This window comes from Macrotis lagotis, unplaced genomic scaffold, assembly GCF_037893015.1.
Source record: "Macrotis lagotis isolate mMagLag1 unplaced genomic scaffold, bilby.v1.9.chrom.fasta BILBYCTG135, whole genome shotgun sequence".
NCBI lineage: Eukaryota > Metazoa > Chordata > Mammalia > Peramelemorphia > Peramelidae > Macrotis > Macrotis lagotis.
In genome coordinates, this window is record NW_027422042.1 from 210,470 (window position 1) to 234,834 (window position 24,365).

General features: G+C 43.1%; 1 long non-coding RNA gene and 1 pseudogene across 1 annotated transcript; one reads left to right on the forward strand and one right to left on the reverse strand.

The window, feature by feature from the left end:
* Window positions 1-2,297: 2,297 nt before the first annotated feature.
* LOC141504121 (uncharacterized) lies at window positions 2,298-6,938 on the reverse strand. The gene is made up of 4 exons (XR_012473208.1): window positions 6,796-6,938; window positions 5,294-5,405; window positions 4,397-4,489; window positions 2,298-3,447 (listed from the first exon to the last, which is right to left on the reverse strand). It is a non-coding gene; the product is annotated as an uncharacterized LOC141504121 (long non-coding RNA).
* Window positions 6,939-7,461: 523 nt separating this feature from the next.
* Window positions 7,462-24,365, forward strand: part of LOC141504119 (G patch domain-containing protein 2 pseudogene) — a 45,337-nt pseudogene continuing 28,433 nt past the window's right edge.

Below are 24,365 nucleotides of genomic sequence, written 5' to 3' on the forward strand. Positions count from 1 at the left end.
GTTTCAACCCACTTCTCTTACAGAGAAGGAAATCTCAGCCTACAAAGGGGAAATAACTTGCCCTAGGTCACCCAGGAAGTTAATGGCCAATGAACAAAATTCAGTTCTCCTACCACGTCTGCTTTTTCCGTAGAAGACCCTAGCACTTCAGTAGAGTGTGCCTGGGAGGAGTGGACTTGGGGAACAAGAGTGGGAATTTGACAGTTTTACCTGGGTTCCTATGATTTAAATGTGATGATGCTTACATGGAACAGTGATGAGCTACTCTTCCCCTCTTAGCTGTAAGAAGAATTTGAATTTTGGCCATGAGGACCAGCTGCATACTTTGAAAGTTCCTTCTTAGAAGTAAGAAGATGCAGTTGGACTTCCAAACTCTCCCTGCATTTCCACTTTTAAGGAGGAAAGTCCTCCTGAACCTATATTTCTGGCAAAACCCCAACCACAGTCTTAAATTGACAGCACACACGCAGGATTGGTTAGATAAGCAAACGAGATCCAAATCAATATCTGTGTCCTTCAGTTCCCCTAAAGGGGACATCACCATCAAAGAATTGGTGATGGCAGGAATGAGACTGATTTGATTGGGAAATGAAAAGCTTGGCCTTGATCCCAAAGGTTCTGTGTTCTAATATCAAGTCCTACTCTTCTCTTCTAAAGTTCCCCTGATAATTCTAACAACCTTTTGTTTAAGGTCCTTCCCATAGCTTACTTTCTCTGTTCTGAGATCCTGCTCAATTTTAATTTCCTATGTTCTAGAGTCCTCTTCATTTTTAACATTCTGTGTTAAACAAATGATGACATGGTATGCTCTAAGGTTTTTTCCAGCCCTAACCACCTTGGTTTGAAAGTCCCTCTACAGCTGTTAGTTACTGCTTGAAGTTCATTCCAACTCTTGACATTCGATGTTATTTTTTGAACTATAGACTCTAAGGTTCCTCCCATTTTTTGTATTCCCTGGTTCTCTAGCTGCCCTGACGTGATTTCAAAGGTTACCCTGTAATGATCTATATATATGGCAATGTGTCCAGGCTGAGCCACTCCATCCAACCGGGGCTGCTCAGTAATTTAACTCCATTTTAGAAATTCCTTCTTATAGTGACCCCAAGACTAGAAAGAGGTAATAGAGGGTATGTATCCAGACTTTGGATATTCTGTCATTTCAGAAGAAGCCTTTCTCAACACACAGTGTTCTCACCCCAAGTTGGAAGAGCATGAGTCATGGAGGAAGAAATGGATGTGAACTCACGTAGCAGCCTTGCCAGCCTCTGAAACTTGGAGCTAAAAGCCAACATTAACTAGACATATATGATTTAGGGACACATGTGGCTCTTAAAAATATTAAGGAAACTAGTTCTCATGAAATTTTTTGGGAGCTATAATCATAACAGCAGACAAGGATGTCGCTGCCTGAGACTCCTCCAGGAGACTGTAAGAGTGGGTCAGAGAACACCATTGCAGTCCCATTTCTGATGATGCTCGCAGACACTAATTAAATGGGAGGAGAGGATAGGAGACCGACCAACCATCCAGTCTGCCTAAAGGCAACTGAATTTGCTGACCATTAAAAATTCCATTTCTATCCCTTCTCTCAGGCTCTGTAAGCAATTACAGGGAAATGTGCTGTAGTCTTGAAGGCCACACCCTAAGCAGCAAAACTTTAATGAGGCAGAGTCCTCCTAGTTATGGCAAGTCCCCAGGATAAGAACTCCATGTTCTGGCTTTAGGGGTAAGGTTCATGTAGCCCTCTAGGTGACATGCAACTGTCTGCCCTCCAGATGTGGATCTTTCTTCATTTTATTCGTCTTTTTTCTTGGTTGCATCCGGCTCTTTGTGACCCCGTTTGAGGTTTTCGTGTCAAAGATCCTGGAGTGGTTTTCCATTTCCTTCTCCAGTTCATTGTACAGATGAGGAAAGTGGGACTAGCATTGTTAAGTGACTTGCCCAGGGTCACACTGCTAGTAAGTATCTAAGTACAAATTTGAGCTCAAGAATATGAGTCTTCCTAACGCCAACCACAGTTGACCCTTGTGCCACCTGACTCCCTGTAATTTTCATCACTCATTTGCAGTCATGTCTAACTTATCAAGACCCTACATGTGGTTTTTTGGATGTATTTTTCTTACCTTTATCCAATTTGTAGGGAGCACCTGTGTGCACAGGTACCCCCACTGAGTATGGTTGCCCAGAGCCCTGCTTGGATTCCGAATTCAAGGGAATAATGTGAGATTAAAAACCAATTTTGACTTAATAGTTTTTATTTGCTTTCAGTGCTATCACACACACAATATTTCCTCCATTTTGTCTATGAAGACATCTACATAGCTTAAGAATTTGCTATGATGACTCAATAGAAAAGGTTATATTGGAGATGTCAGTAAGAATCCATACTACAACAAGATCGCAACAATCGTAACTCTTTAAACCATGTATTTGACCCCATAGGGTGGACAGGATCTGATTATCACATTCAATGGAGGTTTCACTTGGTTTGGTTAGTTTTTACTATTAAGCTTTAAAGTCAACATGAAAAAAGAATAAACTCCTGGCTTTTGAAAATGAGGCTCCTTTTTGCTTTGCAAAATTTTAAACTAATCTAAACTGGGCTGTAGTGATAACTGAAGGTGGAAAGATGATAGGGAACAAATGGCTTATTCTGTTTAACAAAAAAGAATTTCTTCAAATGATGGTATCTTCAAGGAAACGATGTTATTCCTTAACACTGGAATGATCAGTTGACTTGACTCTTAAGACCATTTCAACTCTTTGCCTAAGCCCCAAAGTATATTAAAATAAAAAGAATAATAATATAAAGATTGATGGAAGCCCTGCAAAAGAAAGGGAGCCAAGTGTTGCCAGGATCTTATTTACGAATTGGAAATGGAAATGTACGGATCAGGTTACCAAACTGATCCTCAATCCTGGTGTACACCCATTTGCGATTCCGGCGACACGTAGGCCCACATTTTTTTGAGTTACAGCTGCGGCATGGCTTCAAGCACCCCGAACATTCTATCTGTAGGCAATCACACAAATCAATACCTTTGCGATACAGCAGGCCTTTCCTGGTATATTTTTTCCGATGTGACCTGAGTCCCACGAAAACTTTAGGATGGTCCCAAATCATTTCAACCATCAGGCCGAGTAATATGGGAGCTTCTCTGTCATCAGCAGCTGCTGCCCCTGGGAGCTCTTCGTTTATGTTCTGGATATCATTAGACTGAGTGGCTGCAGGCCGCACCATTGGAAATGTCATTCTCAAGAATCCCATTTCCTTGGGGAGCTCTTTGACTTCTTTCTCTGCTGTCTTACTTTGACCAGGGACTGCCTTTTCCCCAGTTTCTTCTGGGTTGTAATCAGCAGGATCAATTAGAATTTCAATGCTATCACTCATCCTGGAGAATGGGTGCAGGATCCTTGTCCCCTTTGCTTGGGCAGAAGCTCCTGGATCTTAGCAAATGATAAAGAAGGACATATCAACACAAAAAAATACACGAATGTAATGAAAAAGCTGATTGAACCTGCTAATGTCTCAACCTTTGGGAAAACATGGGAAAGGTCATTTTAATTTGTAAAATATTGGTATGTTTCTTGTGAAAATTCAATATAACCATCATTGTGAGCTAGAGGTTAAGTTTACTTCCAAATTTTCTAAAATCTCATGTACTGAAAAAATTCTGTGTGCAATCGTAACCTGAAGATAATCCAAAGACCACAGTTTTGGTGTATACATGACAGGTTTCGCATGATTCCACAAGAAACACAATGTGAGAAAGTCAGATTAGGGACCTGAGGTAGCCCAGCAAGACAATCCCCTTTCCCTAGAAACAAATGTGAGAAAGTAGCATCCAAAGACTGTTAAATACAATGTATGGTGACAGAGAGTGCCTGATATGTCAACTGAAAAATAAAGTATTCAAAATTTAGAAAACAAAATAGGTATGAGAGAAGCTTGAAAAGTTCAAAGGAATTTTTTTTACAGTTTATAGTGTTTTTGTATCTGAAGTTCTTAGAGCTTAAATGTGCCCTAAGACCTTCAGGAATAGCCTAGTTTGTGTGTGTGTGTGTGTGTGTGTGTGTGTGTGTGTGTGTGTGTGTATGTGTGTGTGTGTGTGTAATCCAAAGGTGGTCTTGAGATTGTTGTGCAAGGAGAAAGTAGAGTTAGAACGAAGACACGGTGACACATAGAAGCCCACCACCCTGCCCTTACAAAGATGGGCAAAACATGAGAGGAGAGCATTGCCCTGAGTGGAGTGTTTCCTTTTTCCCCTAAGAAATCCTTGGGGTATTTGTGGTGAGAAGTAAGGGTGAAGGACAGGGAAGGGTGGTGTCTTATCCCCAACTTACAGAGGCCTACAGGAGTCCTATGCTGCTGCTTCATTTTTATGGTTGTACTTACCAAAGGGGAAGCTTTTAAAAGACAATTGATGTTTGTGCCGATGATCTGGAAAGAGAACTCTTTAGCTGATAAGAAATGGGTTTTCACCAGGACCTGGGTGGCAAACATCATTTTGATTTAGAAATGCAAGTCCAGTAGGGGAAACTGGGGGTAAGTCAGTAGACTTGGCTGTTAGGGTGATTCTTCTTGCAAGTTAGTGTGGCTTTGGTTTTGCATACAGAAAATCCTCCCTTGCCAATTCTAGACATCTCTGCCATTTGCCTTTATTCAAGTGATGGCTGGGGAGCAGGACAGGATGTCTTGGCCTGCTAATTGCCTGGTTTCTAAAGAACAGGTCATGTAGCCAGTCAGTGAGGGAAATGACAGAGACCATAAGGAATGTCTGCTGGGGGGTGGGGGATGCTTAGTTTTTTTTTAATAAAAAGCTTAGTTGTTGGGTTCACAAAATTTAGGAGAGGGACTGGTAGTTTCGTTCTTGGGGAGTGTCATCATGTTATTAAGTGGTCATCCTTCTTTTGTAGGTCACCTCCTGGCATGCCACTTAAATTATTTCAATATAATGTTCCTGAGCTGTAGGATAATTGATTACCTTCATTAATTAACAGAATCTCAATTTATGCTTCCATAAATCAGGTAAGCTCAAAATTTTCTCATCAAATACAATAGTTATTTTATTCATAATGTTCTGTAGAAGCTTCTCCCCCCACTCCAATTCCTTCCTTGGAGTAGGAGCCAGATGGCCCAACAGTAAAGGCCTTCTGCTTGAGAAGCCTGGGAAGCACCTTGGACTCAATTCCCAGTTAAAACACATGTAAAATGGCATCACTGACCCTGCAGTCTTTTCTGGGGTCCCCCTGTCCTCCGTAGGAAAACATGAGGATGAAAAATGAGGCCTACCTGTGTCAGGAGTGGTTAGAGATTCACTGCCTCAAAGGCTTCCAAGCAAGGAATGGAAGGAGCCTGTTCTGTCCTCTAGGATAAAGGGAAGCAGGGGGGGCGCAGGAAGAGGCTGGAAGAGAGCAAGGGAGGGTTGGGGGGGAGAGCATTTAGAGGGAGGGGGAGGGACAGAGAAAGACCCAGGGGGAGGAAGAAGGGAGGGAAGAGGAGGAGGGGACAAGGAAAACCCAGAGTGAGGGCGAGGGGGCAGAGGTGCTGCGCTATCCCCATTGGGCCACATGCATTTAGGGCTGGGAGGGGCCTCCCCAGGACAACTAGGGGAACAGCTTTTACAGGGGAGGAAACTGAGTCCAGGGAGGGGAAACCTTGGCCCTCCTTCACATTGACGTAAAATATAATATAAAACGACATAATATCATGCAATGCAGAACAATATGTATTTTCAGTTTAAATTCCTGTGTAACAAATCCATAAATCGTCAGAGACTACAAGCTGTTGAGGAATGCGGCACAGTGATCCCCCCCCCCCCCAGTCCAGATCCGATCCGGGGCGACGGGGCCCATGCGGAGGCCCGGCCGGGCCAGAGAGGCTGGAGGCGGCGCCTCCTGTGCACCCCACGTTCGCAGTGGCTTCAGGACCCCTGGAGGCTGTGTGTGGGGCTCTGCCCCCCAAGGCCTTTGCTCCCCCAGAGGTCAGAGGACAGAAAAGCGGGGCCTGCCCGTGTCCGGAGCCCTCGGAGGCGCCCCGCCCTGCCGGAAAGGGCTCTGGCCCGAGAGGAAGGGGGGGCAGGAAGGGGGAGGGGCGGGGGCCGGGGGAAGGGGAGGACGGGCCCTTGTCCACGGGCCAAGATGGCGGCCGCGGCCCTGCCCCACGGGACGACATGGCGGCCGCGCTGGGCGGGGCCTCAGCAAGACCACGAGAAGCCTCGGCTTTCACAAGGGGAAACTGAGGCCGCGGAACCCTGACCGCCTGACGGACGGCTACCGGCATGGCATTCCACACGTGAGCGTGGCGTGAGCTCGCGTGATCACTCACACAGTGTAGAGATCCGCCTTGTAGCCCCGACACACGCGGCACACCGGGCACGGACACCCGGCACGGACACACGGCACGGACACCCGGCACGGACACGGGCTCCCCGTGGCGCCCTCCGCAGCCCCTTCGGGCGGGCCCGCGGGCGGCAGGGCCCCTCGGAACGGCGCCCCCGGCCCGGGCGCCCGAGGCTGCCAGCCACGTTCCGCTCAGAGGGGCGCAACATGGCTCCCGGAGCGCCCGCGGCTCCTTCCGGGGCTGCAGCCCCCCAGCCCAGGGCGGTGGCTCACACCCCCCCAAGTCCCAGGGATGTGGCTCCGCCCCCCCAAACCCAGGCCCGTGGCTCCGCCACCAACCCCAAGATGGTGGCCCCGCCCCCCAACCCCAGGGTTGTGGCTCTGCCCCCCAGCAGCACGGCCATGGCTCCACCCCCACCCGGAGGTTACAGAAGTAAATGAAGAAGGACCTACCTGTGTGCGGAGCCGCAGCCAGGCCTGGCCTCACGTGTGTCCGCCCTGAAACAAACGACACTCTTCCGGCCTGGAATTGAAGAAGCCTCTTCCTCCCCTAGAGAGAAAAGCGCCTCTTCAGTCCAGGAAAGGAAGGCACGTCTTCATCCCCTAGCAACAATGGGAAACAGGAAATGAGCAGATAGGGGCCGGAAGAGCGGGGGCAGGGGCCAGGAACCCTGCAGACAGAGGGGGGAGGGAGCTGCAATGTGGGAGGAACAGGGAAGCAGGTAGGTGGGGGAGGGGACGTTTGTCGGGGGGAGGGGCACGGAAACAGGCATGAAGTGGAGGGGAGGCCAAGGAGAGGCGGCTCCACCCCGGATGGTTCAAGATGGCGGCCGTGCTGGGCGGGGCCTCAGCAGGAGCACGAGGGAAGCCTCCTCGCTGCAGCGGAGGACTCTGAGGCCAGACAGGGAAGCCCTGACACGTGACAGGAAATCATGCATGACTGTGTCACGTGACCGAGCCTATGATCAGAACCACTAGAACATGAGGATGACCTCACATGAGAAAGCATGTGACACGCATGCACATCAGAGTACACGTGGAAACATGCGGCCCACTCTGTAGAGACCGCCTCCCCAACCCACTTCCTGGGGGGACTTGGGCCGAGAGACCCCTGGGGACATGGGCACCTTCCGGGGAGGCCAAGGCGCCCCCACATTCACATTCTGGCCAGAACGGCACAAGGCATCCACCGTGCCCCTACGGGCTCTTTCTGGGGCGCTGCCCCCCAACCCCAAGACCCTTGCCCATCCCCCCAGCCCCAAAACCCTTGCCCGCCCCCCAGCCCCAAGACCCTTGCCTGTCCCTGCAGGATGGAGAAGGAGGAGAAATGAGGCCTGCCTGTGCCAGGGGCCCCCAGAGATGCCCGGCCTTAAAGGCCCCCGAGCCCAAATGGAAGGAGCCTGCTCTGCCCTCTGGGGAAAGGGAAGCAGAGGGGCACAGGAACAGGAGAGGTGGAGGGGAAGACGGGGATGGGAGGGGGGAGGAGAGAGAAGGGAGGAGGGAGGTGGAGGAGGGCAGGAGGGGAGGAGGACAAGACGTGGAGTGGGGAAGAAGGGAGGAGGGGGAGGGGAGTGGGGAGGAGGAGGGGGACAAATGTACGGCCCTGCCCCCATTGGGAAAATGCAGTTTGCGTGGCCTGGGACAGGCTTCAGAAGGACCAGCGGCCAAGCTGTTGTAGCTTGCTTCCTTGGGGCTCACAGCACTGACCTCCCTTCCAGAAGGGAGCTGAGAATCAGGAGTCAAGCCACTGCTGCCTTATGCCTCCCACTCAGTTGGATTACTGCTTAGCTATTACATATATACTGCTAGGTCTTCAGGCATAGAACAAAGCATAACAAGGGAATGGGGGAGTGCACAAGCAAAGGAAGGTCAACATCTTGCGTTACAGGATAAGGGGGTACTTTATGGAAGAGGTGATAAGACACAACTGTGTCTAGTGCCCTTGGGCTATGGGGTGGAATATCCAGCTCCCCAGAACTCTGGCGCACCTTACCTCTCAGTGTGGTAAGCCAGCTCTTGAGATTGTCCAAGTGGCGCTTTACTTGGAAATGATTTGTGTCAGGGCTGTTAGAATACCCTGTGTACCCACACAAAGCCTCCATCTTTTCAGGGCAGGAAACTAAGGCCAGGCAAAGGGAGAGGCTTGCTCAAGATTCAGAACCCAGGGAGACCTCGTTGTTTGTCAAAGCCCTTCTATTTACAGAAAAGGAGGGTGAAGTGTGGAGAGGGCCAGTGGCGACCTTAAAGTCAGCTGGGCCATTAAGCACAGGCAAGCCTGAAATCCATTTTGGTCTTCCAGCCATGATGGCAAAGAGAAGACAGGCACAGTTCTAAAGTCTCCTGATCTTTCCCCATCTATCACATGAAAAAACCTCTTAAAAGAAATCTAACCCACAAAACCCAGAAAGAAAAGCCAGGAGAAAGAACATCTACCTCAGGATTTGTCTCCAGCAGCAGCATTGGCCAAATTTGGGCGGGTGAGTGACTCTGAGCTGAGAGGGATGATCACCAGGGATCAAACAGATTTACAGCTGAATTGGAGCCAAGAGTCTTGAGGGCCCGAGGGCCAGACCTGCTGGATCAGCAATGCAGCTAGAAGGCAGGGGCTTCAGTCAGCTAGGGAGTGCTATCCCCTGGCAGCTTGCAGACAGGGCTGAAGGCAGAGTTCTGGAGCAGGAAGGCTTCAGACACCATGCCTGGGCTCCTCTGGTCTGAGTCCCATTACAGCTCAGACCTCTTCCCAGAGCAAACAAATGCAAACTACTTCTGCCTCAGGCCCAGGTGTGTGAACAGAAGAACCAGCCCAGCTGAGCAATGACCTCAGGCCAGGGTAAAGCCTACCATTGATTGAAAGCAAAAGAATTTAATAGCTCCATCTCCTCCCTTCAAGCAAAAGGAGAAGGTCTCAATCAAAGTCACAGACACTCCAGAGAAAGCAACCAACATCTACTACTGGCCAGCCAGAGAAACTGCACTCAGTGAATAAAGCATTTACCTATCCCAAGCCCCTGGAAACCAGTCCCTCCCCAACTCAAGGTCTTAGCAAAATGAAGAAGGGTCAGCAGATAGGTGGATCGATAGAAAAATTCTTGGAAGGGAAAGACCCTAACTCAGAAAGATCTAGAACCTCTGAGGAGAATACTATCTGGTCTTCAGCACAGAAAGACTTCATTTAAGAAATAAGGAATGAGCTTAAAAATTTGGGAGAGAGAATTAATACCTTGCAATAAGAAAACAAAACCTTAGAAAGTACAATTGGACAAATACAAAAGGCAAATAAATCTCTCACATCAACAATTGGACAAATACAAAATGAGAATAATTCTCTCAGATCCTCAATTGGCCAAATGCAAAAAGAAAATAATTCTCTCAAAACCTCAATTGTTCAAATGGAAAGCTCTTTCAAAAGTAGAATTGACCAACTGGAAAAGGAGTTGCAAAAGGTTAATGAAGAAAACTCCTCCCTCCAAAAAAGAATGCACTCCAACAGAAACTAATGACTCCATGAGAGAGCAAGATTCAGTTAAACAAAATCAAAAAATAGAAAAAATAGAAGAAAATGTAAAATACCTCATCAACAAAACCACTGACCTCAAAAATGGATCAAGGAGGGGCAACCTGAAAATTATAGGACTTCCTGAAAACATTGAAGAGAAAAAAAAAAGCCTGGACTTAATATCACAGGATCTAGTATTGGAAAACTGTCCTGATATCATGGAATCAGAGGGCAAAGTAGTTATTGAAAGAGTACATCGATCTCCACCAGAAAAAGATCCTAAAAGGAAAACACCAAAGAATGTTGTGGCCAAACCCCAGAACTATCAGATAAAAACAAAATCCTGCAAGCAGCCAGAAAGAAAAAAATTAAATATCAAGGAGCCACGCAGGACCTAGCTGCATCAACATTATGGGATCGAATGGCCTCAAAGAGCAAGGGAGCTTGGAATGCAGCCAAAAATCTACTTTCCTGAAAAGCTGCGCCTTCTCTTCCAGGGAAAAAGATGGACATTTAACGAAATGGAAGAATTCCAAAAATTTCTGATAAAAAGACCAGAGCTAAACAGAAAATTTGGACATCAAACAGAAGTTTCAAGAGACACATGAAAAAGTAAAAAAAAGCGGGGTGGCAGTAAAAGGGAAAAAATGCTATCCAGTAAATTGAAACTGGCTATATCCCACCATGGGCGGAAAAAGATTCTCATAAATCTTGAGAATTGTAACTCTAACAGAGAGAATATACCTAGCCAGAAATGATGGATATTGATGACCTATCCATGAGACTGCTATCTAAAGAGATGTAACTAGCTTTAACCCCACTTGGGAGAAAGACCCTAATAACTCTCAGGAATTTTGACTCTATTCAATAGAATATACTGAATTAGAAGGGACAGACACTCATAATTTTCTATGACTTACATAGAATGATCTAAAAAACACTATCTCCTTAAAAAGGGGGACAGGAAAGAGACTGGAAGAGGGAGGGGCTTGAATGGGGTAAAACTCATTACACTAAGAGGTACAAAAAACCTATGGTAAGAGGGGAAGAAGGGAGCAGATGAGAAACACCTGAATCTTCTCATCAAACTTGGGTTAAAGTCAAACTACACATACTCAGTCAACATTCAAGTATTAAAAGGGGAGACAAGAGTGATTCAGAGGATTAAAGAGAAGGATTTAGATAAAAAACTGAGAGACAACAAAGGAATGACAGAGAAAAAAGGGAATGAGGGTTTGAAAGACAGTTTGAGAGATAGATTTATAAAAATAGACAGAGAATCGAGAGGTTGAAAGAGACAAGAGAAATTGAGAGGGTGACATTGAACTGTTCATAGAGAAATTTAGAAAAATAGACTTAGAAAGTAGAAAGTGTGAAAGAGACAAGAGACACTGAGAGATTGAAAGAAACAGATTTAGAAAAAGAGACTGAGAGAGTATAGAGACTGAAAGAGATGAATGAGATTGAGTGGTTGACATGGACCTGATTATAGACAAATTCCACATAATAGTTGAAAACATAGAGACGACGAAAAAGACAAGAGAGACTGAGAGGTTGACATTGTCAGGTAGGTAGAAACGTTTAGAAAAATTGAGAAAATAAAAAGAATGTAAGAGACAAGAGAGAATGATAGGTTCAAAGAGACAGATTTAGATAAAAAGCCTGAGATAGAACAGAGAATGAAAGTGAATAATGGGAATTAGGGGGTTGAAAGAGACAGTTTGAGAGGCATATTTCAAGAACTAGACTGACAGAGTATTGAGACTAACAGAGACAAGAGAGATTGAGAGGTTGAAAATGACACATTGAGACATAGATTTAGAAAATAGAGACTGAGGGTGTTCAGAGATTGAAAGAAACAAGAGACACTGATAGGTTGAAGAAGCAGACTGAGAGACAGACTTAGAAAAGGAGCCTGAGAATGTATAGAGACTGAAAGAGACGATTGTGCTTGAGAGGTTGACAATGACATGTTGATAGACAAATTTAGAAAAATAGCCTGAGAATAGGCAGTGAATGAAAGTGAAAGGGGAAACTGAGAGGGTGAAAGAGACAGACTGAGATAAAAAGACTGAGAGAGAACGGAGAATGAAAGCAGCAAAAGGAAATGAGGGGTTGAAACATACTATTTCTTTCCAATTTATTTATTTATTTATTCTTATTTTTGTACAAATGATGTTTTTTATACATTACATAAATATTCTTGTTCAAGATTACCCATAATACCCCTCCCTCAAAAAATATAGACCCACAAGCACAATAAAGTAAAGAGAAAAAATTAAATTCAAAAATAATTATAATAACAATAGCTGCAGCAAGGTGGCACAGTGGACGGAGCACTGATGATAGACAATTTCAGAAAAATTGAGTGAGAACATAGAGAGAAGATGAGGCAAGAGTGACTGAGAGGATGAAAGTGACAGATTTAGGTATAAAGTGTAAGGGAAAAGTGAATGAAAGACACAAAAGGGAATGGGGTTTGAAAGAGAAAGTTTGAGAGACAGATTTAGAAAAAAGAGTGAGAGAATAAAGAGGTTGAAAGAGAACTGACACTGAGAGTTTGAAATGCAAACGTTGAGAGATAGATTCAGAAAAAAAGAGACTGAGACAATTAGGACTGAGAAACAAGGAAAGAGAGAGTGAGAGACAGAGTTATAAAAACAGATTGAGAGAGTATAGAGATAAAAGAGACAAGAGATTGAAAGTCTGCAAGAAACATATTTCAATAAAAAGACAGAGTGAAGAGAATGAAAGTGTCAAAAGGGAATGAGGGTTTGAAAGAGAATGTTTAAGAGAGAGATTTAGAAAAATAGACTGAGAGAGTATAGAGACTAAAAAAGACAAGAGAGCTTGAGAGGTTGATATTGACATGTTCATCAACAAATTCAGAACATAGACTGAGAAAATAGAGAGAGTGATATAGACAAGAGAGATTGAGGGGTATAAAGAGACAGATTTAGGCAAAAATCTGTGAGAGAACAGAGAATGAAAGAGAAAAAGGGGATTTAGGAGTTGAAAGAGACAGTTTGAGAGACAGATGTTTACAAAATAGACTGAGAGAGTATTGAGACTTACAAAAAGAAGAGAAAGTAAGAGGTTGACATTGTCAGGTAGGTAGAAAAATTTAGAAAAACTGACTGAAAAAATAGAAAGAATGTAAGAAACAAGAGAGACTGAGAGGTTGAAAGAGAAAGATTAAGATGAAAAACGGAGAACAGAGAATGAAAGAGACAAATGGGAAGTGGGGTTTGAAAGAGACAGTTTGAGAGACAGATTTAGAAAAAAAGAGACTGAGAATTGAGAGGTTGAAAGAGACGACAATAAGAGTTTGAAATTGATATGTTGAGAGATAGATTTAGAAAAAAGAGACCGAGACAGTTCAGACTGATAGAGACAAGAGACAAGGATAGTTTGGAAGCCACAGAGTGAGAGGTAGACTTAGAAAAAGGGATCGTGAGACTATAGAGACTAAAAGAGACAAGAGAGTATGAGAGACTGAAAAAAACCATATTTCAATAAAAAGACAGAGAGAACCTAGAATGAAAGAGTCAAAAGGGAATGAGGGTTTGAAAGAAAATGTTTAAAGGGAGAGATTTACAAGAATTGACAGAGAGTATAGAGAATAAAAGAGACAAGAGAGTTTGAGACATTGACACTGACATGTTCATAGACAAATTCAGAAAATAGACTGAGAAATTACAGAGAATGAAAGACAAAAGAGAGATTGAGAGGTGTATAGAGACATATATCTATTAAAAAGCCTGAGAGAGAACAGAGAATGAAAGAGTCAAAAGGGAATGAGGGTTTGAACGAGTATGATGAAAAGATACATGACAAAAATAGACTGTGAGTATATAGAGACTGAAAGAGAAAAGAGAGATTGAGAAGTTGAAATTGATAGGTTGATAGACAAAATTAGAGAAAAAGACTGAGAAAATAGAAAGAATGAAAGAGACAACAGAGATTGAGAGGCTCAAATTGACAGATTTAGATAAAAAGTTTTAAAAGAAACAGAGAATGAAAGAGACAAAAGGGAATGAGGGTTGAAAGAGACTGAGAGGGCGGCTAGGTGGCGTAGTGGATAAAGCACCGGCCTTGGAGTCAGGAGTACCTGGGATCAAATCTGCTCTCAGACACTTAATAATCACTTAGCTGTGTGGCCTTGGGCAAGCCACTTAACCCCATTTGCCTTGCAAAAATCTAAAAAAAAAGAAAAAGAAAAAAAGAGAGACTGAGAGACAGATTGGGAAAAAAGAAACTGAGGGAATAAAGAGGTTGAAAGAGAAGAGAGGCAGAAAGATTGAAATTAACACAGAGAGAGATTTAGAAAAAAAGAGACAGACAATTCAGAGATTGGAAGAGACAAGAGACAAGGATAGTTTATAAAGTGACAGATTGAGAGAAAGACTTAGAAAAAGAGATTGAGAGAGTATAGAGAATAAAAGAGACAAGGGAGATTCAGAGGTTGACACTGATATGATAGACAAATTTAGAAAACAAGACTTAGAAAATGGAATGAAAAAGATAAGAGAGATTGAGAGGTTCAAAGACACTGATTGAGAAACAGATTTGGAAAAATAGACACTGGACTTCCGGGAAAGATGGCATAGAGAAGACAGACACAGTTCTAAAATCTCCTGATCTTTCTGCACCTATCATATAAACAAACTTCTTAACAAAAATCCAACCCACAAAAGCCAGAAAGAAAAGCCAGGAGAAAGAACATCTACCTCAGGATTTGACTCCCACACCAGGCTTGGGCAAATCTCAGCGGGTGAGTCTGGGCCCAGAGGGCTGATCATCCGCAGATCAGCCAGATTAGTAGCTGAATTGGAGCCAGAGAGTGTGAGGGCCTGAGAGAAGGACCTGCTGGATAAGCTGTGGGGCTAGATTGCAGGAGCTGAATTTACTTAGGGAGCAGAGGCACTGGTGTTGTCCCTGATCCTCTGGAGCTTGCAGACAGGGCTGGGGGAAGAGTTCCAGTGCAGGAGAACCCTGGACACCATCCCTGGGCTCCTCTGGTATGAGGAACTCTGAGTCCACACCTCCATTGCTGCTGAGGCCTCCTCCCAGAACAAACAATTACAGACTATTTCTGCCTCAGGCACAGGTATGTGAGCAGAAGAACCAGCCCAGCTGACAATAGGGAGAGGAATGGCCTCACCCCAGGGTAAAGCCCACCATTGATCTAAGGCAAAAGGATTCAGTAGCTTCAATGGCTCTCTTCAAGCTAAGGGAGAAGGCCTCAATCAAGGTCACAGACATGGCAGAGAAAGCAACCAGCACCTCCTACTGGATAGCCAGAGAAATTGCACTCAGTGAATAAAGCCTATAGCAATCCCAAACCCGTGTGAACCAGCCCCTCCCCAACTCAAGGTCTTAGCAAAATGAAAAAGGGTCAGCAGAAAGATCGATACATAAAAAATTCTTGGAAGGAGAACACCCTAACTCAGAGAGACCTAGAAACTCTGAGGAGAATAGGATCCAGTCATCAGAACAGAAAGACTTCCTTGTAGAAATAAGGAAATTGTTTAAAAATCAACTGGAAAATTTGGGAGAGTTAATTAATACCTTGCAACAAGAAAACAAATCCTTAGAAAATTCTATTGGAAAAATACAAAATGAGAATAAATCTCTCTGATCCTCAATTGGACAAATGCAAAAAGATAATTATTCTCTCAAAACCTCAATTGGTCAAATGGAAAGCTCTTTCAAAAGTAGAATTGACCAATTGGAAACGGAGTTGCATAAGGTTAATGAAGAAAACTTCTCCCTAGAAAAAAGAATGGAGTCTGCAGAAACTAATGACTTCTTGAGACAGCAAGAGCCTGTTAAACAAAACCAAAAAATAGAAAAATAGAAGAAAATATAAAATACCTCATCAGCAAAACCACTGACCTCAAACATACATCGAGGAGGGGCATCCTGAGAATTATTGGACATCCTGAAAACATTGAAGAGAACAAAAGCCTGGACTTAATATTACAGAATCTAGTGATGGAAAATTGTCCTGCTATCATAGAACCAGGAGGCAAAGTAGTAATTGAAAGAATACATTGATCACCTCCAGAAAAAAATCCTAAAATGAAAACACCAAGAAATGTTGTGACCAAATCCCAGAACTATCAAATAAAAGAGAAAATCCTGCAAGCAGCCAGAAAGAAACAATTTAAATATCAAGGCGCCACAGTAAGGATTACACAGGAACTGGCTGCATCAACATTAAGGGATCGAAGGGCCTGGATTGAGAAATTTTGAAGAGCAAGGGAGCTTGTAATGCACCCAAGAATCCACTATCCTGCAAAGCTGAGCCTTCTCTTCCAGAGAAAAATATGGACATTTAAGGAAATGGAAGAATTCCAAAAATTCCTGATGAAAAGACCAGAGCTAAATACAAAATTTGGACATCAAACAGGAGGTTCAAGAGACACATGAAAAGGTAAAAAAGGGTTGGGCAGTAAAAGAAAAAAACTGTTATCCAATATGTTGAAACTGGCTGAATCCCAGCATGGGGAAAAGGATTCTCATAAATCTTGAGAACTGTAACTCTAACAGAGAGAATAAACCTGGCCAGAAGTGATGAATACTCTTGACTAATCCATGAGACTTACATCCAATGTAATAAAACTGGCAATAACCCTACTTGGGAGAAAGACTCTAATAACTCTCAAGAGTTGTATCACTATTAGATAGAATATGCTTAGCTGCAAATGATGGATACACAGAATTTTCTATGACTCAGATAGTATGATTTAAACACACCTCCTCCTTAAAAAGGGGGACAGGAAGAAGACGAAAGGAGGGAGTGGATTGAATAGGGTAAATCTTATTACATTAAGAGGTCCTAAAGGCCTATGGTAATAGAGGGGAAGAAGGGAGTAGATGAGAAACACCTGCACCTTCTTCTCTTAATACTTGGCTTAAGGTTAACTTACACACATACTCAGTTAACTTAAAAAAAATCTTACCTTTCAAGTATTAAAAGGAGGAAAGGGGAGGGAGGAAAAGAGACAGGGGGGAACAGAGGAATCTAAAAGAAGGAATGGAAGGAAAAGAGAAAAATGGAAAGGGGAAAGAAAGGGGAGGGGCGGATATAGGGGGGCAAACACACTGAAGGGGGTAGTATTCAGAAACAAAATACTGAGGAATATGGATAAGGGTGGGAAGATAGAAAAATACAAGCACAGGAAATATAGCATGGAAGGCAATAAAGAGTTAGTAATTAAAACTTTGAATGTGAATAGGATGAATTCTCCCTTACAAGGTAAGCCAATAGTAGAGTTAATTAAAAACCAGAATCCTACAATATGCTGCTTACAAGAAACTCATGTGAAGCAGAGAGATACACATAGTGTAAAGGTAAAAGATTGGGGCAAAATATATTTTGCTTCAGCTGATATAAAAAAGCAGGGGTAGCAATCCTTATCTCAGACAAAGCAGCTGCAAAGATATATAGCATTAAAAGAGATAAGGCAGGAAACTATATCCTCCTAAAAGGGACCATAGACAAAGTGATTTCAATACTGAATATGTATGCAACCAATGGGATAGCATCTAAATTCTTAGAGTAGAAACTAAAAGAACTACAGGAAGACATAAACAGCAATATTCTACTAGTGGGAGACCTCAATCTCCAGGCCTCAGGTATAGATAATCTAATAATAAAATAAACAAGAAAGAAGTTATGGAGGTAAATAGATAGTTCAAAAAATTAGATGTGATAGACTTATGGAGGAAAGTGAATGGGGATAAAAAGGAATATACCTTTTTTTCCTCTGTAGTACATGGCACTTAAAAAAAAAACTGACCATGTAGCAGGGCATAAAAACCTAATGATCAACTGCAGAAAGACAGAAATAATGAATACATCTTTCTCAGATCACAATGCAATAAAAATGATATGCAATATTGGGACAGGGAGATATAGAAGAAGAACTAATTGGAAACTGAAATACATCATTTTAAAGTATGAGTGAATCAAACAACAAATTATAGAAATAATTAATTATTTTACCCTAGATAATGACAATAATGAAACAATATACCAAATCCTATGGGATTCACTCAAAGAAGCTGTCAGGGCATATAAAATATATTTTAATGCTTACATGAATAAATTAGAGAAAGTGGAAAGCAAGGAACTAAATATGCAACTAAAAAAGTTAGAGAAAGAACAAATTATAAATGCCTAATTCAATACCGAATTAGAAATTCTAAAAATTAAAGGAGAAATTATTAAAATCAAAAGCAAAAAGTACTGAATTTATAAATAAATCCTAGAGTTGGTTTTATGAAAAACCAATAAAATAGATAAACCTCTGGTCAATTTGATTAAAAGAAAGAAAGAATAAGCCAAATTGTTAGTATCATAAAAGGAAAAGGTGACCTCACCACCAATGAGGAGGACATTAAAGTAATAATTCAGAATTATTTTGCCCAACTCTATTCCAATAAATTTGACAATGTAGTTGAAATGATCAAATATTTACAAAAATATAAGTTGCCCAGGTTAAATGAAGAGAAGATTAAATAACTAAACAACCCTATCTCAGAAAAAGAAATTCAAAAAGCCATCATTGAACTCCCTAAGAAAAAATTTCTAAGGCCTCATGGATTCACAAGTGAATTTTACCAAACATTTAAGGAACAATTGGTTCCAATTTTATATAAACTCATTGGAAAAATAGGAAAAGATGGAACTCTACCTCTTTCGATGACAACAATATGGTGAGATACCTAAATCAGGGAAAATTAAAACAGAGAAAGAAAATTATAGACCTACATCCTTGATGAATACAGATACCAAAATCTGAAACAAAATTTTAGTAAAACTATTACAACAAGTTGTCACTGGTAATACATTATGATCATGTAGGATTTATCCCAGGAATACACGGTTGGTTCAGTATTAGGAAAACGGTTAGTATACTCAATTATATCATCAACAAACGTATCAGAAATTATATGACCATATCAATAGTTGCTGAAAAAACTTTTAAAAAATACAGTGCCCATTCCTAATAAAAACACTAGAGATTGTAGGAATAAATGGACTGTTCCTTAGAATAATAAGTAGTATGAATCTGAATCCATAAACAAGCAATATCTTCAATGGAAAGAGGCTAGAGGCATTCCTAAAAAGTTTAGGGTGAAACAAGGGTGCCCATTATCACAACTAATCTTCAATATCGTATTACAAATGTTAGCTTCAGCAATTAGAGAAGAAAAAGAAATTGAAGGAATTAGAATTGGTAGGGAAGAGACAAAACTCTCACTCTTTGCAGATGACATGATGGTCTACCTAGAGAATCCCGAGAAATCATCCAAAAAATCCACTGGAAACAATTAGCAATTTTAGCAAAGCTGCATGATATAAAATAAACCCTCATAAACCCTCAAATTTTTATATGACTAGCAAGACACAGCAGGAAGAGTTAGAAAGAGAAATCCCATTCAAAGTAACCCCAGACAATATAAAATACCTGGGAGACTATTTGCCAAGGCAGACTCAGAAATTTTCTGAAAAAAAAACTATAAAACACTTCTCACACAAATTAAATCAGATTTAAATAACTGGGCAAACATCAACTTTTCATGGATAGAGTTAATATGATAAAAATAACAATTCTACCAAAACTAAACTATGTATTTAGTGCCCTAACAATAAAAATTCCAAAAAATTACTCTTAATGAGTTTGAAAAAGTTGTAAGGAAATCCATTTTGAGAAATAAAAAGTAAGAAATTTCCAGGGATTAAATGGAAAAATGTTCAAAAGAAGGTGGCTTAGCCCTACCCGATCTAAAATTATATTTATATAATAAAAATTTATATAATTATATATATTTATATAATAAAAATTATATTATAAAGCATCAGTCATCAAAACTGTCTGGTATTAACTAAGAAAGAAAGTGGTAGACCAGTGGAGTAATCTTAATGCAATAGCAGGAAATGATTATAGTAATCTGCCATTTGATATACCTAAAGAGTCCAGCTATTGGGATAAAAACTCTCTCTCATTGATAAAAACTGTTGGGAAAATTGGAAGTTAGTATGGAAGAAACTTATACTACACCTAAACCAAGATAACAACCAAATGGATACAGCATTTAGACGTAAAAAACAATACTATAAGCAAAGTGGAAGATTAAGGACTAGTTTACTTGACAGACGTATGGAAAAGGGAAGCAGTTTATGACTAAGGAAGAGATGGAGAACATCACTAGAAACAGACTAGATGATTTCATTTGCACTAAATTAAAAAGCTTTTTGCACAGTTAAAATCACTGTTCAAAAGAAATGTAATAAACTGGGAAACAATCTTTGCAATTAATGTTCCTGACAAAGGACTCATTTCTAAAACATACAGAGAATTGAGTCATATTTTTAAAGCAAAAAGCCATTCCCCAATTGACAAATGGTCAAAGGTTTAGATAGTGTGCTCACATCTCTAGGTTTGTACAATCCCCTCTTTCCTTGGGGGGTATGAGTAGTGGTAGGTATCACTTCACAAATAAAGGGCAATATATATTGAATTGACCATCTGGGGAAAGAAGATGTGCCAAGGGCCAGGGAGGGCCATTCCCTCACTGCTGGGTTAAACACTATTATCTCTAAATTCAAAAACAATAGAAGTGAACCCAACGGATGACTTGAGTTGAGAGTTGGCCTCCATGATTCTTAGCTGGGACCCTGGCAAAGCCGTTTCACCTATCTGCCTCACTTTGCTCCATTGTCAAATGGAAATAAGAATAGCAGTTGCCTCCTAGGATCGTGAGATCATTGTATATGACTTTAGCACAGTGTCTGGTCCACTGTAGAGGGGAAGAACAGCCTGGTCCGTTCCCTTTCTTCTTCCCCTGGGCTTGCTGATGGTTAAGCTAGGGAAAAAGGAGAAATGAAATGTTTACCCAGGGGAGGGGGGAAGCAAGGCACCCTCACATGAGGCTTTGGGATTAACGTCCAAGTACAATTTAGCATTTGCTTCCGAGATTGGCACTGGGGACCAGGACCAAAAAGAAGGCCTGCCACGGTCCCAATGGCCACAGAAACCCTCCCTCTCTGGAGAAGGGCCTCACACAATCCATATGGGTCCCTTCCCTCAGGATACTCACATTGACTGATCCCCTCCAGAGGCAGTGAGAAGGGGCAGGGCTGGGCTCAGAGAGACGTGCATGCCTCTGGGGCAAAGCCAGGAGCCCAAACTGGAGCTGGACTCAGGCTGGGCCTGGAACTGACCCAGAGCCTCTCTCCAAAGCAGAGAACTAGCGATGGGTGGGAAGGAGGGGAGGGAGGCCTGGTCAGAACAGGGCTCTGGATGGTTACAGACACCAAGGGCCCTGGGGTCCAGGTGTTACCACCCAACACACCTGGGCTTTAATACGGATGGGGAACTTGCATTTGGATTCTTCTCCCAGCCAAGTCTTTATCGTGGACCAACCTGGAACAAAAGCAGACAAAGAGGTGAATGAATGGGATTATTGCCAAAACCAGGAGAGTCATAAGAGGAACCTCTCTTGCCCTAGAGTGGTTACCAGACTGAGAGTCTACACAGGTGGCTGTGGTCATGAATGTACACTCTCCTTGTGGATGACAAAATCTGCCTGTGAATGTTGCCGACTCTGGGCCAGGCACTGGGATCCCTAAGCCCAAATAGAAAAGTAAAGCACTCTTGGCCCTTGGGGGAACAGACTTTTTGCTGGGGGATAGCCATGTTCTGAGAAGGCACAAGTGATTCTATATTTTCAACTCCTAGATGTCCATTAATCAAACCACCCTGCCATGAACTGAGTGTAATAAATATTACCCTTGATTTCCTATAGATCATTAATTGCAGCACTGGGGCCAGAACTCATTTTTTTGTGATGTTTACACCAATGTTCTGTCCACCTTTAGTTGCATATATTGAAAATAATGAGGGTGTTTTGGTTTGTGGTACAGAAGGAGAAGCCTGTCCCTTCTTACCTTGAGCCTCCCTGGAAGGACACTCTCAAAGACTCCTGTATGGTCTAAGGGCCCAGCAGGTTCATGGTCATTTTAGGGGGCTATTGTCAGCAAGCTAATGAGGTGGATGACTGGGGGGAATAATAAGGGTGCCCGGTAGAAAGTGAGTAGGTAGCTAAGAGCCTGGTCTGAGTCTCATAGTGCCTTCCCTCTAGGCCAATAATAGAGAAGGGGTCACCTAACTCAGTGGTGGGTCCCCTGTCACCCTGATCTCTAGGGTAATCCAGGGATCACTTTATCAAGTTCATATTCATTAATAAATAGCATTACTACTACTGTCTCTAGGAGTCACCTTAATGTAGCAGGCTTAGTCCTTCAGTAAATATCATTTGTTTAACAAAATGTTTAACATAATAGAGAATATCGTATATGATACACAATATAATATTGTTGCAATATCTTATATCAAATGTAAAAATGGTGTAACATTATTCTACAATATACTACAACACATCCTATGATAATGTGATTTATTATTACAAGTCTCTCTACTGAGTACATAAACCTCCCCTCCCTGTTCCACATTGGACTAAGGATGAGATGGCCACTTGGTAAAGGCCTTGACCAAACCTGAGAGGCCTCAGTCAGCACCTCATAGTCAATCCCCGGTTAAAACCCATCCAAAATGGCTCCAATGCCCCTAGAGGGTGCTTCTGGGGTTCTACTACCCTGTGACACCAGAACCTTCCCAGCTCTTTGTGGGGGGGGGGTTAATCCCCTATGTCCTTCCCAAAGACCAAAAAGAATGAGAACTGAGGCACACTTCTCTCAGGAGCCCCTCAGTGACTCCCTCCCTCAAAGCATCCAAGATTGGAAAGGCCTGAGGCTCTTCTGCCCCCTAGGGTTGAAGGGAAGCAGAACAGCCCTGAAAGGGCCCAGAGTGGGAGGGAGGGGCAGAGCAGCACCCAGAGGGAGTGGTACCAGGGGGAGAGGCAGAGGAACAACCAGAGGGAGGGGGAAGATCAGGGGGAGGGGCAGAGCAGCACCCAGAGGGAGGGGAAGGAGCAGGAGGAGGTGAGGGGAGCGGTAGAAGTGTTCTCTGCCCACTGTTCAAGATATCATTAGGGCTGGGCAGGGCCTCAGGAAGACATATAGGAAAGCCTCCATCTTTTACTGGGTAAACCAAGGCCCAGGGAGGGGAAACCCTGGCTTTCCTTCAGACTGGCATAATACATACTGCAATAATGTAATGTGGTATAATAAGATATAAAAGCACAATAAAATTCAATGCCATACAATATATAATCCCAACTGATACAGAAACACCCCCCATTCCTAGTTATACTAGAGGCTCAATGACCCCTTGGTAAAGACCTCAACCGCCTGAGACAGGACAAGACAGCAAGTTGTCCTGCTCAAGTTCCACCTAAAACCACTACAATATGATGTTAGTGCCCCGAGAAGATCTTTCTAGGAATCTGCCCCTCCTAGATGCAAGGAGCTTGTCCATCCCCCCTCTGGATGGAGAAGGATAAGACCCGAGGCCCGCTTCTCTCAGGAGCCCCTCAGAGACTCCCTACCTGAAATGCATCCAAGGATAGAAAGGAAGGAGCCTCTTCTGCCCCCTAGGATAAAGGGAAGCAGGGGCAGCCCTGAAAGAGGCCAGAGTGGGAGACCTGCTTCTCTCAGCAGCCCTCTCCTCTCCCATTTACCTGACATTTTCACAGTCTCTTACATATCTGATCCTCTCGCATTGCACTACGGGAAGCCCTCCATGCTCCATTTTTTAAAGAAGGCCTTAGAGATGTAGAGCAGAAAGGGCCACAGTCACTCAAGTTGGCGGCAAAGGCAGTGGCGTGAAGGTAGGGTCCCAGCCCCCTCATTCAGGTATTCTTTCTGGGTTCCACTGAACTTGTCTGATTTTCTTTCCCTCCCCAATCACATCCCTGAATGAAATGGGCCATGGCCGTGAGGTGGAGCTGGCAAGTAGCAAATATCCCCTTTCTGACCTGTTATGAGGGTGACTCAAAATGCTGCCAAAGCTTTGGAGAGGGAAATAAGTGTTTCAGCAGTTGGTGGGAAGAGACCCTTCAGTCTCCCCATTCCTACTCCATCAAGTGATCCCCACTCCTTTCCTGACAAAAACAATCCTTTCCTCAGGGTAGACTGTCCAAGCTGGCTTGGCCTGCAGGTAGCAAAGAGTGGTGGTATATTGTCCCTTGCAGTTCTGGGCAGCCCTGACTTCTCCTAATTGTCCCTGCTCTTTCTATGCACCGAGACTGACAGGACACGTAGTCCACACACCAAATCAGCCAGACTTGAGGGCTGGCACATTGATGGCACATTGATTTTAGTCAGGGGTGACCGCTTGCCCAGAGAGAATCCGGTGGGCTTCAAATTCGTGAATTGGCACTTGTGTGCAGCTTTTTGATGACTGATCCACACTCTTCTCAAGCTCATCTTTCAAAAAACCATCCCACATCAGGGGGAACCTAAGAATTTTGTGTTTACTCGGTAGATGTTGCTTCCTGTATCTCCCCACTGTACGTGGTTTGCTAAGTGATACCAAGTACTGATCCTGGG